General features: G+C 40.4%; 1 pseudogene; it reads right to left on the bottom strand.

Annotated features, from left to right (window-relative positions):
* Positions 1 to 2,063: 2,063 nt before the first annotated feature.
* LOC116593283 lies at positions 2,064 to 16,237 on the bottom strand (annotated as a pseudogene).
* Between the last annotated feature and the right edge of the window lie 235 nt (positions 16,238 to 16,472).

The raw sequence follows: 16,472 nt of genomic DNA, 5'->3' as shown, positions 1-16,472 counted from the left end.
GCACTGAGGACACAGTGAAAACAAGTAACACTTTTTAAAGGGCTGTGACTTCAGCTTTCAACACTGTCTCAGAGCTATGATGAACTGGTCTGAGTCTTGAGAAGAATCTCCGTCAGGGAACTAGACTGACTAGACTAGCTCTCACAACGAGGGTGGTGAATAGGCTCCACTTCACTCCATCTCTTGTCAGTTAGTAGTGGCTTCTTGAAGCTCTACAACATCAAGGGCCCTGTGACAGAAGCAGAACTTGGCGAGACAGTGTGGTGTGTCATGATACATAACAATGTCTGCCATGGGCTTGAGGATGGATCATGGTGGAGATATTGGACATTTCCTGACCTAAGACCAAAGCAAGGTGAAAGAACTCTTCTAACTCAGTCTCAGAGATCGAACTCAAGATCTTACCACTATGATGAGATGAAGAACCATATGTACTGTTTAAAATGAAAGTAGAGGGGCGCCTGGGTGGCTCAGTTGGTTGAGCAACTGCCTTCAGCTCAGGTCATGATCCTGGAGTCCCGGGATTGAGTCCCGCATCAGGCTCCCAGCTCACAGAGAGTCTGCGTCTCCTCTGACCTTCTCTTTGCTCATGCTCTCTCTAACTGTCTCTCTCTCAAATAAATAAATAAAATATTTAAAAAAAGAAAAAATATAAAATGAAAGTAGAGATTTTACAAGAAACAGCAAGAGGCAGACAATGTTTATTGATGCCTACTCACTCTCCAGGGACATCTTTTTTTTTTTTTTTTGAAGATTTTATTTATTTATTTGACAGAGAGAGAAAACACAAGCAGGCAGAGTGGCAGGCAGAGGGAGAGAGAAAAGTAGGCTCCCCACTGAGCAAGGAGCCCAATGTGGGACTCAATCCCAGGACCCTGGGATCATGACCTGAGCTGAAGGAAACCACTTAACCGACTGAGCCACCCAGGCATCCCTCTCCTGGGTCATGTTTGGTTAATCTCCCCTTCATGGAACAAAGTGCAAATGAACCCCTACCAGATGCAAATCAAAACCACAGGAAGCTATCACCTCACACCTGTTAGGATGGCTGGACTCAGAAAGACCGGAGATAACAAGTGCTGGCCAAGATGTGGAGAAGAGGGGACCCCTTGTGCACTGTTGGTGGGAATGTAAATTTCCACTCTGGAAAATGATAGGGAGGTTCCTCAAGAATTTGGAAATAGAACTGCCACATGAACTAGTAACCCCACTTCTGTGTTTATAGCCAAAAGAAAGGAAAATAAGATCTCACAGAGATAATCTGCACTCCCATGTTCACTGCAGCATTACTCCCAATGGCCAAGTATGAAAACAACCTAAGTTACATTGATGGATGAATGATGGGAGATCATCTAAAGAAGATGATGTCAGAAAGCAAAATGAAACTTTGATTCTTTTAATTAAGCATGGTTCAGAAATTTCAGGGGACAGAGATCTATTAAGAGGTATTTCTCCAGCTCCTTTAATTCTCTACCTCATGAAGATATTCAGTAATATTGAGGTAATACATTAATTTTGGTCTTCTGCGAGGAGATAATGGTTCTAAGCATCGAAACAGTTCTGAGCATCTGTTGGTTTGGTCTTCTTGGCACACACTGGACTTTGCACGTAACTCTTACCTGACAGAGATGACTGCTTTAGACATGCATCGAGGGAGCTGTGTGTAATCCTTACTTCATGAACTTAACAACCAAAAAAAAGGCCAGTAATAAATGCTAGTGAGGATGTAGAAAAATTGGGGCCCTGTGCATTGCCGGATGCAATGTAAAATGGTGCAGCTGTCTTGGAAAACTGTGCCTCAAAACATTAAACATATAATTACCGTATGACCCAGCCATTCCAATCCTGGACATGCACCCAAAATAATTGAAAACATATGCTCACACCAAAACCTGAGCACAAATGCTCATAGCAGCGTTATTCATAGTAGTCAAAAAGTAGAAATAACCCAGTTGTCTACCAACTGATAAATGGATACCCAAGATGTGCTATATACGAGCAGGGGATTTCCTCTTTCGGTTAAAAGATACCTTAGGACACTTTTAAATTTTCTGATGGTCAAATGATCCTTTATTGAAATGTCTTCCTTTGTTGTTCTTCATTCCACTGCACCACTGTTGATGTCATCTATGACGTCATGAGGGTGGCAGCCATCAACATTGTTGCCCACAGACTGGGCAGTCCCCAGGATCTCATTAATCGTTCCAGAGAGTTCTTTGGCTAAAGACCAGTGCCACATCTGGCAGGCAATGTTGACAGTCTCATCAAAAGTGATGCTGCCACCGTGCTCCACGTGTCTCTGCATCTTTCTGTCCCTTGGTGATTCGCTCATCAGGGTAGAGGCAGAAGGTCCCCCTTCAATTTGGGCCTGTCGGTTCTGAGTGGTCAGTTTCACCATCATCCCTAGATCCTTCCAATCACCAGTTGGTTGCCTTGGTGAGGTCATCACCAAACTGTTCTGGAGACTGCCCCAGAAGGCCGAACTTGAGGGCCAGGGCAGATGTGGCACTGACTTCCCCACCAGTGCACGTCAGGTAAAAACTGATCTCATCAAGGTTGAACTTAGGTGGCATGGTGAGGCAGCTGGCGTCGGATGAACTCGGATTCGGGTGGCCCAAGACAGTTGCACATTCTCCTGCTTCAAGCCAAAAGCTTAAATTTTAATTTTAAAATTAATTTCTCAGGGCACCTGAGTGATTCAGTTGTTAAGCATCTACCTTTGGCTCAGGCTGTGATCCCAGCATCTTGGAATTGAGCCCCGCATCAGGTTCCCTGCTCAGCTGGAAGTGACCTCTCCTGCTCCCCCTGCTTCTGTTTCCTTACTCTCTCTCTCTGTCCAATAAGTAAATAAATTCTTTCTTTACGAAATTAAGATGATCTGCTCATCCTTTTTTCCCCAAAGTTGATTTCCCCAACTTCTGACAAAATATTAAATTATTACAAATATTTCAGGCCTACTAAAAATGAAGGCATATTGTTTTGAAGTGTACATAATTTTGAATGTATGTATTAAATCAAACATGTTTATTAAATTACTCAGCTCTCTATATTTATGGGTATTTTTTATCCTACGTATCAAAGGGTAAAACACATTAAAATGTCCCACAATTGTGTTTCTGGAATTTTCTCCGTGTGTTTCGATAGTATTTGGCTCTGTATAAAGCTATATAGTGTTTATGAATAAAATCACATGACTCATCACGATACAGCTTTATCCATAAAATGGTGGTATGGGGCCCACTTACTGCTTTTGCCCTACGGTCTATTTTATTCAATATTACTTTTTGCTTTGTTTTTATTTTCCTTCCTCGATGTATCTTTGCCTATCTGCTTTCTACTTTTTTTTTTTTTTTTTGTCATTTTGGCTTGAATATGTTTTGTAAACGGCACAATTGTATGCGTCTGGATGTGCATGCGTAAGTAGGTATGTAACCAATCTGAGAACAACTGTCTCTTGCTAGGAAAATTTAAGAAGTTCAGCCCATTTTCATTATTATAAATAATGAAAATTATTTCATTATTCATGAGTGAGTGAACTCACTCATAAATAATGAGTGAACAATACCGGTTAGTGTAGCATGCTACACATATGTTTTTTTTTTTATTCATCATCGGTTTCATTACAATTATAACTGATAGACTGTGTTTTGTTTTGTTTATAACTTCTTCAAGAACTTTCAAAATTATCCAACTGTCTCTCAGATTTTCAATGGAATAAATCACAGAAAAAAATGAGTACATTTAACAACATAGACATGAAACCGTATGTGTTTAGCATTGAAAAACATCACAAACTAAAGGATAATTGGCAAAGTATTTGCAACAAACATGATGGATACTTGCCCTATGGATGAAATCATGAAAAACTGGATACAACGGTCCAAATTGTACTTAGCTACAAGAAACAGAAAAGCCTACCATGGTGGCTTCGTAGGTGAAGGGACTGTTTTACTCAGGTAACAAGAAATCCTATAGGAATCAGTCCAAACTCCAGATACCACAAATGTCCAAGGCTTAACCCTTCTGACTCTCACATTCTTAGCATGTAGCTTTTATTTTTCTGGTTTCAAAATGACTATCTCCCTGCAGTTCAAGCAGGAAGAAAGCAGAATGTGGAGAATGTGCCAGAAGACTTATTTCTCATGTCAACAAAAAAAGGTAGAAATCAAAATTTAGCTTTTGTCCCCTCCACAGTGGAGTCAAGTAAGGAAGAAAAAGGTTGCAAATGGAGATTAGGCCTGCCAAAATACAGCATCAGCCACACAGACACAGAAAAGAAACAGACAATGCATAAAATTAAAAAAAAAAACTAAGACATAAAAGTCATCCAAAAATAATCAAGTTAAATAGTAATCAAAGTGGTTTTTGAAAAGCTGGCAGTTTTCAAAAAGTTCTTTACCCTTTGACCTATCCATTTTTATTCCAGGGCTCAGTCCTAAGGAAATAACTATAAACACAGACAAAAATTTGTCTTCTAGACTGCTTATCAGTGTTTTAAAGAACATTTTTTTAGTTGGCTAAGATCTGAGTATTTGTCTACGCAGGTTAGCTTCTGGTAAGTTGCTAGGAGTGGATGCATTCTCCGTTTGTCCTTTGTGTTGCAAGAATGTAGGCAAAGCAGAGAAAGAACAGAATAATCTCATCTGCCACAAAGCCAGGAACAGGACACACAGACCTCAAGCAGCACTAAAAAGCTGTTCTGATAAAAAGCAGCTCTATTTATCTTGTTATCTCATCCCTTAAGAGTAGCTGTCTGTTGCTTTCTAAGCAAGGCGATGCTATTGGGGCGAGCGAACTTCTGTTTCTGCCCCTTCTGCTTCCAGTTCTCTTTCCACTGGCGTCTAATTCAGTTTCTAGACTCTCAGCTCTCCACAAGCCTCTCTGTCTCGGCGGTTGCTTACTCTTGCCGCGCAGTCTTCTGGTATGTTTCTCCTTACTAAGCCTCTCTGATTCGGGAGGTCTGTGCGCCCCACTCAATAAGGAGATTGACATTAAACACAGACCAAATCACGCTGCTTACAAAAGGGTTTACTCTGTAAGTATTAATGCTCTTGAAAGCACTGCACAGATTTCAGGCCACTGTCTTACAGTCTTTCGTAATTTTATTTCAAGTTTTTCCTAAAGAAGCAAGCCATGATCACTACAGAGCACTCAGGGAATACAAAAAACATACAAGAGAATGATAATAATCCAAAGATAATAATTATTGACATTTTAGTGTTTTTCTTAAAGCCCTTTGACCTGAGATCATATATATATATATATATATATATATATATATATATATATTGCATTTTGGGGGGGGTTCTATTATTTAAATAATATTTATTATTTAAATAACCAAAGATTAGACTATTTGTGACCAAATATAAAAACGAACTAAATTATACACATTTGATTATGTGCAACATGGCAGATCCAGTATGACCAAAAACAGGGCATCAAGCACTTTTAGTATCTTTCCACTTAAAATACAACTTCAGGCATTCAGCCCCATCCACTTGTTGCTTTTGCTTAATGCTGATCTGAACCTTACCTTGAAATGGCATATGAAAACGAAGTTTGCCAGGAGTATTCATGGTGTAAACGGGAAGACTAGGGACCTGTTTGACCTATGTAAGGGCTCTCGAGGATGTTTAAACACTTGAACAGCATTCTTAAGTATTTATATACTCATTAATTACTAGTTTTCAATGACTCTTCTCTGTTCATTAGTTTGTCAAGTAGAGCAAGGAATAGGGAGAGAGGAAAATAAGTTTACATTCTGAGGTATGCTTCATAATCCCAAACCAAAGCACGGTGTCTAGTGTTTTCTTCACTTGTCTTAATGGTCCAGGTAGTGTCTAGAGTTACTAAATAAACATTTGTTGAGTGAAACCAAACCAGTGAGTCTTCAAAATCACATTTAAGATGAAGAGCATAACTCGAGATTTAACTCTCTTGTCCTCTCCTTTAGGAAGCACTGTCTAGTTTCCAACCAAATTTTACATTCCTTGATTACATTTCTCCTAACATGCATCATGAAAGTAGATTCTATTATAACTTTATTCTCAATTCATAGTGTAATATTTAACCCCTAACATTTTCTCAATGGATGTTTGTTGGTTGAGTGGAGGCATCAACTTGCAGGTTAGTGGATACTTAAAATTTTTAGAATTTTAAAATTTGATACCACATTTTTTTATTCTCCATTTCTTTTAGGGCATGCTATTCTGCTTTTGGGAGGTGGTCATTACCGTTATGATTACATGAAGTCACTACACTGGGTGAAGCAAGACCCGAAGAGGATCTTTCCAGGCAGCTAAAATAGTTATCAAGAAAAACCTTCATCAAGATCAAAAGCTTCTGCACAGCAAAGGAAACAGTCAACAAAACAAAGAGGCAACCCACAGAATGGGAGAAGATATTTGCAAGTGACAGTACAGACAAAGGACTGATATCCAAGATCCATAAAGAACTCCTCAGACTCAACCCTCAAAAAACAGATTATCACATCAAAAAATGGGCAGAAGACATGAACAGACACTTTTCCAAAGAAGACACACAAATGGCTAAAAGATACAGGAAAAAATGTTCATCATCATTAGCCATCAGGGAGATTCAAATCAAAACCACATTGAGATACCACCTTACACCAGTTAGAAAGGCCAAAATTAACAAGACAGTAAACATCAAGTATTGGAGAGGATGTGGAGAAAGGGGAACACTGTTACACTGTTACACTGTTACACTGTTACACTGTTGGTGGGAATGCAAGTTGGTGCAGCCACTTTGGAAAACAGTGTAGAGGTTCCTCGTAAAGTAAAAAATAGAGTTACCCTATGACCCAGCAATGGCACTACTGGGTCTTTACTCCAAAGATATAGAGGTAGTGAAAAGAAGGGCCATGTGCATAGCAGTAATGTCCACAATAGCCAAACTGTGGAAAGAGCCAAGATGCCCTTCAAGAGATGAATGGATAAAGATGTGGTCCATATATACAATGGAATATTACTCAGTCATCAGAAAGGATGAATATCCACCATTTCCATCAACATGGATGGGACTGGAGGAGATTATGCTGAGTGAAATAAGTCAAGCAGTGAAAGTCAATTATCATACAGTTTCACTTACTTGTAGTACATAAGGAATAGCTTAGAGGACATTAGGAGAAGGAAAGGAAAAATGAAGAGGGAGAAAATCAGATGGGAAGTGAACTAGGAGATACTATGGACTCTGGGAAACAAACTGAGGGTTTTATAGGGAAGGGGGTTGGGGGGGATAGGTTGGCCCAGAGATAGGTATTAAGGAGGGCACGTATTACATGGAGCATGGGGTGTTATATGCAAACAGCGAATCATGGAACATGGAACACTACATCAAAAACTAATGATGTACTGTATGGTGACTAACATAACATAATTAAAAAAAAAGAAAAATGATACAGGTAGATCTATATGTGCGGGCAAGCTATATCTACAATTTAGAAACTTTGTACAGGCACTAAGCAAAACCGCATTGTATCAACATTATAGGGTAGAAATAAATTCACATTGTCACAATTAAGCTAATCTATTTTAAGATATTCTGTAAGGCAGACTTATCCTTAATTAGAATGCTTTTCAATCTTTTCATCCTTTTCAAGCAGTAAAGCTTTTATTAAGCAAAGAATATAAATTTTTAACAAGGATCTAACATTTACTAAATATTTTAAAATTCTCTTTCCTCAAATTCTTAATGCATTTTATGCTTCTTATTTGGCACTTTTTGACCAATGAATGGCATAAAAGGTGAATGTGTTTGTATCCTCACAAAAGAATGAACACTTGGATAGAAAGAACCATTTTCTTATTAATATGTACTACCTTTATCCTATATTAATACATTTCTCATAAAAGAATCATGATAATTTTAATAGAACCAAAATAGTCTCATTTCTTTGCAGAGAATCACTGCATAATCACCCTAGAAAAGGCAATACTATACGAATAAAGAAGCGATGCCAGGGCTTGGTGGAGGGGAGCAGTGGTTGACTACAAAGAAGATTCATGGAGGAATTTTTAGGCTGATAGAACTGTTCCGTATGATAGTGGGATGGTGGATAAATGACTGAATTTGTCAAAATCCGTAGAACTATACATCATAAAGTGAACTTCAATGTATACAATTTAAAAATATCCACCAGGGGGCACCTGTCAGTTTAGCGGCACCCTTTAGCTCAGGTCATGATCCCAGGGTCCTTGGATCCAGCCCAACCCTGAGTCCTGCTCCCAGCTCTTTGGGAAGTCTGATTCTCCCTCTCCCGCTACCCCTGCTTGTGCTCTCTCTCCCTCTCTCAAATAAGTAAATTAAGTCATTAAAAAAATGATTTAAAGGGCACCTGGGTGGCTCAGTTGGTTGAGCCACTGCCTTCCGTTCAGGTCATGATCCTGGACTTCCAGGATCGAGTCCTGCATGGGGCTCCCGGCTCCTTGGGGCGTCTGCTTCTCCCTCTGACCTTCTCCTCTCTCATGCTCTCTCTCATTCATTCTGTCTCACATAAATAAATAAAATCTTTAAGAAAGAAAAAAGAAAAAAATTACTTGAAAATTACTTTTAAAAATTAGGGGATCCCAAGATGGTATGCAGACTTTGACAGATGACTCTAACTGGATTACAAGGGGAAGGGGATGGGGGAGAAGGAGCTCACTAAATAACTTCGGTAACCACTGTTTGGACTGGGAATTGTAGGGTTAAAGACAAAAGATGCTATATGTAAACACTGTTCTCCAGTTAGTAAATTTGTTCCTCATGGGGTTATAAGTTAACAATTCTGAAACTGTTTTACATGTAAAGTAAGCAATAATGGACACACAAGTAACAAGATGGTGGAGATTGGGAACCAGATTTCCCACTGTCAGAGAGGGAAGTTACAGATAAGCAAAGGGAAGTAGAAGAAACCTTACGGTACTAGATTAGAGTCATTAACTCATATTTATCTTTAAATACATATATCTCGTAATCTCCATATTTAAATTATGAACATATATAGCATACATGAGTATGGATTTGTATTTAACTTTAAATATATTAAATATTTGAATTAAATACATATTTTATAAATTACAATTTAGGAATTGAATTGTATTTAAATATATTTGAAGTTAAATATGAGTTCATGCTGATGTATGATAGATATGATATATATTCACACAGATGGTATAGAAATAATGGTTGCTTGTATAAACATGGGTTAATATATTTTATATATGTTATGTATATATAATATTCTATATTATAATAGATATAGAAATAATAGGTGTATCTCTACATATTATATATTATAGTAGATATAATAAGATACAGAAATAATAGAAATGTGTAGAACGATGAGTTAATATTTTTTCAAATATTATTTGGAATATATTATTTATGTATTATATTATGTATTATGTAGGTACTATAATATGTATTTATATATTATATCAGAATTATATGTGTTTTATATATCTATATGTTCTAGCTCTGCTCCAGAGAGGGCCTAGAAAGTGACACTGAGTATAGGATTGCCAGAGAAAATGCAAGATGCCCAAGTAAATTTGAATCTCAGAAAAACTTAATATACCCACTTTCATAAAACGGAGCAAAATATCTGTGGAAGAGTAATGCCAGGGAACTGGAACTGGGTGGCTGGCGACGGAGGGAAGGAAGGCTGCTTTTCACCACACACTCTTTTACCAAATGCATGTGTTTCCTACTCACAAAATAATTCAACAAGCAAAACATTATAGGTGCCTCAGTAAATAAAGATATCTTCTAAAAATTGGGAGAAAAATAACATTTTAAATCTTCTCTGCTTTTTAGAGAAAGCTTGTACAATTGTACTGTAAGCCTCAGAGTCCACTGTTCTCTCTCCGTGAGCAGTGTTCTCTGCCCTTCTACAGACAGCTCGTGGTCTTGGGCAGTGTAACCTTTCCTTCCCAGACCTTCTTCCTGACTCGGCGAAGGGAGACAGCCTGGACGGGGAGACAGCCTGGACGGGGAGACAGGAAAAGGCTGTGCTCCCGGGAATAACAGCCATTTAATCAAAGTCTCCCCTTGAGTTTGAGAAGTGAAACTCTTATTCTCAGCTGTTGACACATGGAAATCCCTTAATTAAACTCAGCCTGGGTACCGTGCCAGTCAGCTCAGGCTAGCGACAAGGCAACATGCTTTAAATGAGGTAGAGGAAACATTTTTTTAATGGAAGGAATAATTAGCCTGAGAAATCCACTGTCACAGAATCGCATAGAGACAAGGTAGCTCGCTTATCATACCCTGAAAAAGAGAGAGACAAAGAAAGGCAAGCCTTCAGCACTGCTGGGGTAAGAATGGCCTCGCAGGGACAGCGCAAGACAGGGTGAAGCTTCCCAGGTCTCTTGAGGCATATGGTAATCGTCAGAGAGGAATGCTGAGGTCAAGAGAGATTTCCTCCCCATGAGCAAGAGCAAAAAACTGTAGACCAGCAGCACCCTGCGTGGGGGTAGTGGAGGGGACCGTCTGCCTCCTGCAGGTTTGGGCAGAGTGGGGAGCCAGAGGTACTAGGAGAGAATTAATTAGTGTAACTAAACTCCTCCCTTGGTAGAAATCCCTGAAAAGGGAAACAGAGTGTAACAGCCCGATGGTCCCACATCCAGGTCAGCAGACACGGCACAAGGACCAAGCTTTCCTCCACGTGTAGGGACTCAAGCCCTCCTCACGAGAGCCTTCTGTGCAGAGGACAAGGCCCTTAGTTCGATATGAAAGTTACAGGGCTGAAGAGCAGAACTCCTGACTCCTATGCTCCAGTCTTGTTTCTTGAACTGCCAGAAGTCATGTAGGAAGATGTCAACTTTATCAAGCTTCTCCACATTCGTGTCCCCCTTCTCTGCTCTCTTACCTGAAGAGAGAAGTTCCTCACCAAGGGCTCAGATCTCACAGCCTTGGTAAGGATCGGCTGGAACTGGGCATCCTGCACTAGTGTGTGGGCAACAGGAAACAACTTAAAAACAACCCTCACGTAGCTCAGAGACTGCACTGTCTGAAGCACCCCTTTAAAACCACCACCACCACCACCACAACAACAACATCAGGTCTTTGGTACTGTGGTGAGCTTCAGCCACGGACACCTTTTCTTTTCTTAATCAATCTTTCTTTCTTTCTTTCTTTCTTTCTTTCTTTCTTTCTTTCTTTCTTCCTTTCTTTCTTTTTTTCTTCCTTTCCATCTTTCTTTCAGGCTTTATTTATTTATTTGACAGAGAGACACACACACACACAGAGCGAGAGAGAGAACACAGGCAGGGAGAGTGGGAGAGGGAGAAGCAGCCTCCCCACTGAGCAGGGAGCTAGATGCAGAGCTCGATCCCAGGACTCTGGGATCATGACCTGAGCTGAAAGCAGATGCTTAACCACTGAGCCACCCTGGTGCCCCACGGACACCTTTTCTTGTGTTGCTTTGTCAATGCTTTTATATGATGTCGTGTGTCATGTGTTGTTGACTGGCAAGGTCATGGAACACTGCACTTTTGATGACAAGCCACCAGGTCTGCCCCTGTGCAGCTTCAGAGTCTTCTCTGCAGCGGGAAAGGAATAGGAATTGTGAAAAGGGATACGATGGGGGTGGGGGTGGGGGTGGGGGCGAGATGTTCTACTGCTTCATGATGACTCCCCTGTGACGTCTCTCCCTTCTGTGTGAAAGGCTGGGTGACCGATCGTCTCCTCTACCTCGGAGCACTGGAAAGAAAGCTTGAAATCAATACACTTTGTTTGAGTTCTGACTTTGGCACTAGTATTCTTAGTATAAATTACTTATTACCTCTAAAATTTTATGTCATCATTTATAAAATATCATTTAAAATGGCACTTGACTGGGACACCTGCGTGGCTCCGTAGCTGAAGCATCTCTCTTTGGCTCAGGTCATGAACCTGGGGTCCTGGGATGGATTCCTGAGTGGGGCTCCCTGCTCAGTGGGGAGTCTGCTTCTCCCTCTTCCTCTGCCCCTCCCTCCCCTTCATGTGCTCTCTCTCTCTCAAATAAATAAAATGGCTATCCACAAAGATGTTGGGAGGAATAAATAAAGGAATTAAAATTGCTGCCAAAACCATTTTTCAATAAGTGCTTCATCTGAATGATATGGCATCTGAGTCTTTTTTTAAAATATATTTTTCTAAAGATTTTATTTATTTATTTGACAGAGAGAGAGATCACAAGTAGGCAGAGAGGCAGGTGGGGGCGGGGGGAAGCAGGCTCCCCGCTGAGTAGAGAGTCCAATGTGGGGCTTGATCCCAGGACTCTGAGATCATGATCTGAGCTGAAGGCAGAGATTTAACCCACTGAGCCACCCAGGCTCCCCATGGCACCTGAGTCCTAGCATCACCCTTTTACAAGTACCTAGATTTGTTCTTATCAAAGACAGTTTCTGACTGTTATAGGTTTGCAGTGGAAAGGAATACCCCACAGAGATGCCTAAGCAAATTTACAAAGGGTTTTGAAATATTTAGCAGGAAATTTCAGTGATAGAAGAAAATGATTGTTCGGGGAGGACCTAGTATGTCACTCCTTGTATGTGTGACCTGTAAACCCTTAGGAAAGAATCAGTTACACTATGGCATTTTGATACTTCTATGTTCAACAAGTCTTAGTTAGCAGAGTTAATTTATTAGTAATCAAAGGACACAAAAGCAATTTCTATTTGCTTATAGCTTAGTGGCTTTTAAATTCTTATGCAAAAAAATACATTCTTATCCATTTTAATTAATCTCATAGAAATTTTCTTTTCAAATTAAAAAAAAAATGACTCCTCTCCAACATCCTTGAATATCTTTGACAGAAGGCAGTAATATCCCCTTTCTCTTAAAACAATATTCGTTTGAACATATTTGGCTAAAAACATGTGGCACTCCCAAATGAGTTTCCCTTCAAATAATACAGAAAATCATACAGTTTGAAAACTGTCTGTTAAAGACTCTTGGGATTTAGTAAAGAGGAGAACAAAAAAATGTCTAACTTTCCTTCTGGCCTGACTTCCTGTGATCCCTAGTTTCCTAGCCCAGATGGTAAAGACACAAAAACACCATTGTCTGGGGGGTCACAACTTCTCAAGCTGTTTCTGCAGGCTCGCACTTAGCATCGAGCACAGGATCATTTCTCCCACTCTTGCTTTTTGGGTTTCCTGCAGCCTCGTGTCCTGTCCTTGCAATGTCCAAAGCCACACATGTGCTCATGGGCTCCATCTAGTGGTTGCTTCTCAAATCATTCAAGACTGGAAATGTTTTCTAGGTGGGTTCTAGGACATTTGATCCAACCTTTGTTTTGACCTATGGAACAATCTAGACCTAAGGAAATGAAGCAGAGCATGTTTGGCACACAGCTTGTTAGTGGTGGAACTGTAGCTCCACCTCCGAGCCCCCTTTCTCAGCTACATTCACTGTGTTCCCACTCCAACCTGTCCCTCGTCCTCTGATTTTACCCAGGTACGCACTGTCCAGTGCTGGCAGACAATGGGCTACTCTCCAGAAAGATAAACATCCTGACATTCAATTCTAATGTGAAAATAAGCAGGACGCATAAAAAAGGACATTTGAAATTATTATAGATACAGCAATAGAAAAAGTTATGTACTTCTGTTGGATGTATGTAAAGGTTAGTATGCTTTTTTTTTTTTTAATTTTTGATTTTTTTTAGAGATGGGGTTACAGTGAAGGACAGGGGAAGAGAATCCCAAGCAGACGTCACTCCCAGTGTGGAGCTAGACGTAAGGCTCGATCTCACGAGTCCGAGATCATGATCTGAGCCGAAATCAAGGGTGGGATACTTCACCAAGCAAGCCACCCAGGTGCCCCGGGTTAGTATGTTTTAAAATTCAACAGAAAGCTTTGTAGAATTAATGAAAGACACAGCAGACTTCAGTGTAGGAAGAGTCAGTGGAGGAGATGGAAACCCGTTATCTTCCCAAATATGAAGGAGTAGAGAAGATGGAGGAAGTTCCTAGGATGGGACATTTCAGGAATATGGAAATGCATGAAAAAAAGCATTCATATGATAAAGAGGTTGGTTGGAGCCCACAGGCAGATATTGGGGATTTTTAAAATAATTTTTCTTTTATCATACTTACTGATAGATTGTTAAAGTGGCCATGTAAGTTTTGACATATGTTTACACCAAGAGAGCCATTGCCACGGTTGAGATAATGAACATATGAATCACCCCCCTCCCCTGCAAAATTTCCTGGTGCCCTTGGTGATCCTAAGTTTTCCCTCTGGCCCCTCCCTGCTCAATCAGTGATCTGCTTTCTGTCACTATAGTTGAGTTTGCATTTTCTAGAATATTAATACATTTAGAAGTTTTGTTTTAAAAGAACTTCAAACTCAGAAAAATTGTAAGAATAGCACAAGAATCTCTCTATATATCCTTGGTCAATTTTTAACGTTTGCCACATTTGTCTTATCATTCTATCTGTATACTTGTGCGTATCACTGTTATTATTTCGTTTCTGAACCAGTTGAGAGCACTGAAGACATGATGTCCCATTACCTTTTATTACTTCAAGGTGTATTCCCTTCAAACAAGGACACTTATATAACCAGAGTGAAACCATCAAGATCAGGAAATGAATATTTCTATAATATTGCCATCTGCCAATATACCCATGGACCCCTTTCAAATTTCAAAAGGCATTTCAATAATACTCTTTATAACTTCAGAATCCAATCCAAGATCATGTGTTGTATTTAATCATTACATCTGTTTTACTCTCCCTCAACCTGGCACATTTCCTCATTCTTTCCTGGTCTTTCACAACCTTGACTTTTTTTTTTTTTTAAAGACAGCAGGCTAGGGGTGCCTGGGTGGCTCAGTGGGTTAAAGCCTCTGCCTTTGGCTCAGGTCATGATCCCAGAGTCCTGGGATCGAGCCTCATATCGGGCTCTCTGCTCAGCAGGGAGCCTGCTTCCTCTCTGCCTACTTGTGATCTCTGTCTGTCAAATCAATAAATCAATAAATCAATAAATCTTAAAAAAAAAAAGACAGCAGGCTACCTACTCTGTAGTCTGTCCCTCACTTTGGGTTTGTCTGATGTTTTCTCATTATCAAATTCCAGTGATGCAGTGTTGGCTGGAATTTCATTGAAGGAGTGCTGTGTTTTCTGTTTACCAGAAATAACTTAATGTGGGTTTATCCTGTTACCGATAATGTTATATTTTATCATTTGATGATGATGGTGTTGACTAAGTTTTTCCACTCTAGTTAATGAGTAAGTATTTTGTACTCACTAACTTAGTAAGAGGGAAATATTTTGGGGAGCTCTTCTGAGACTATGTCCACATCCTCATTAATCGTTCACATGCTGGTTTTAGCAACCAAGGATTCTATCTGAATTAGTGTTGCTGGGATGGTTGCCAAGTCATGATTTTCTAATTCCATTATCCCTTCTATATGTATTAATTGGCCTTCTGTCATAAAGTAGAACTTTCTCTTTTTTCTCACATTTATTTGTATTATTTATATCTGTAAGAATTCATGAATTTTGATTTTTTCAATGGATCATAACCAGTTAGTGTCACTAATTTTGATGCTCAGGCCGTCCCAGATTTGGCCAGAGGGAGCCCCGTTACGCCACATCCTGTGTCCTCCAGGCATGTCCTCCGGACTTCTCTGAGTGCTTCTTTACTTCCTGGCACATAATTTCCAGACTCATCTTATTCTTGTCCTGTCCTAGCCCTGCAGTCAGACATTCCTCCAAGAAGCCAGAATTGGAGATGTGGATGCAGGATGCTCATGGTAACTGGGGCGCCATTGCTTCTAAGGCCTTCCGAGTGCACGTGACTAGGACATATGACACATCAATGCATGGGTATCTACTTCTACATCATCTCTCTCTCTCTTTCTTTTTTTTTTTAAATTTTTAAATTTCTTTAGAGGGAGAAAGAGTGCTAGTGGGGGAGGGGAGGGAGGAAGGAGAGGAAGAATCATAAGCAGCTCCACATCCCGCATGTAGTCCGACTCGGGGCTCCATCTCATGGCCTGAGATGGTGACCTGAACCAAAATCAAGAGTCGGATGCTTACGTGACTGAGCCACCCGGGTGCCCCGTCCTCTCTCTCTCTTCCCCCATCTACCTCACCATCATGTTATCTATCTTAAAAAGCCAGGCCTTCAGACCAGTACCTCCAATTCCAGTCCAGCCCCACAGCTTCTCCCTTCCGCGCATGTGACGCCTTTCTCCAGCGGTGGGAAACGGCCCGACCGGCCTCCTATTCACTCACTTGCTTAATCCTCTTGCCTGAAACTGACCTCCCAGCGGTGCCAGCCCTCCCCTGCCACCCAACTCTGAAACAGGGAAGGCGAAACAGGAAATGAGTTCTCTCTTCTCCTTCCCCATTCTCTCCATGCACAGTATTTTATTTTCTCTATTAAATATTGCCCCAATCTGTTCTCTCGCCTCAGCTCTACTCCCACTGCCTGAGTTCAAGCCTTTGACAGATGCTGCTGCTCCAGGT

The sequence above is a fragment of the Mustela erminea genome, chromosome 6 (assembly GCF_009829155.1).
Source record: "Mustela erminea isolate mMusErm1 chromosome 6, mMusErm1.Pri, whole genome shotgun sequence".
Taxonomy (NCBI): Eukaryota; Metazoa; Chordata; class Mammalia; order Carnivora; family Mustelidae; genus Mustela; species Mustela erminea.
The sequence above is the reverse complement of the archived record's forward strand: the minus strand, read 5'-3'. Positions and strand labels throughout refer to the sequence as shown.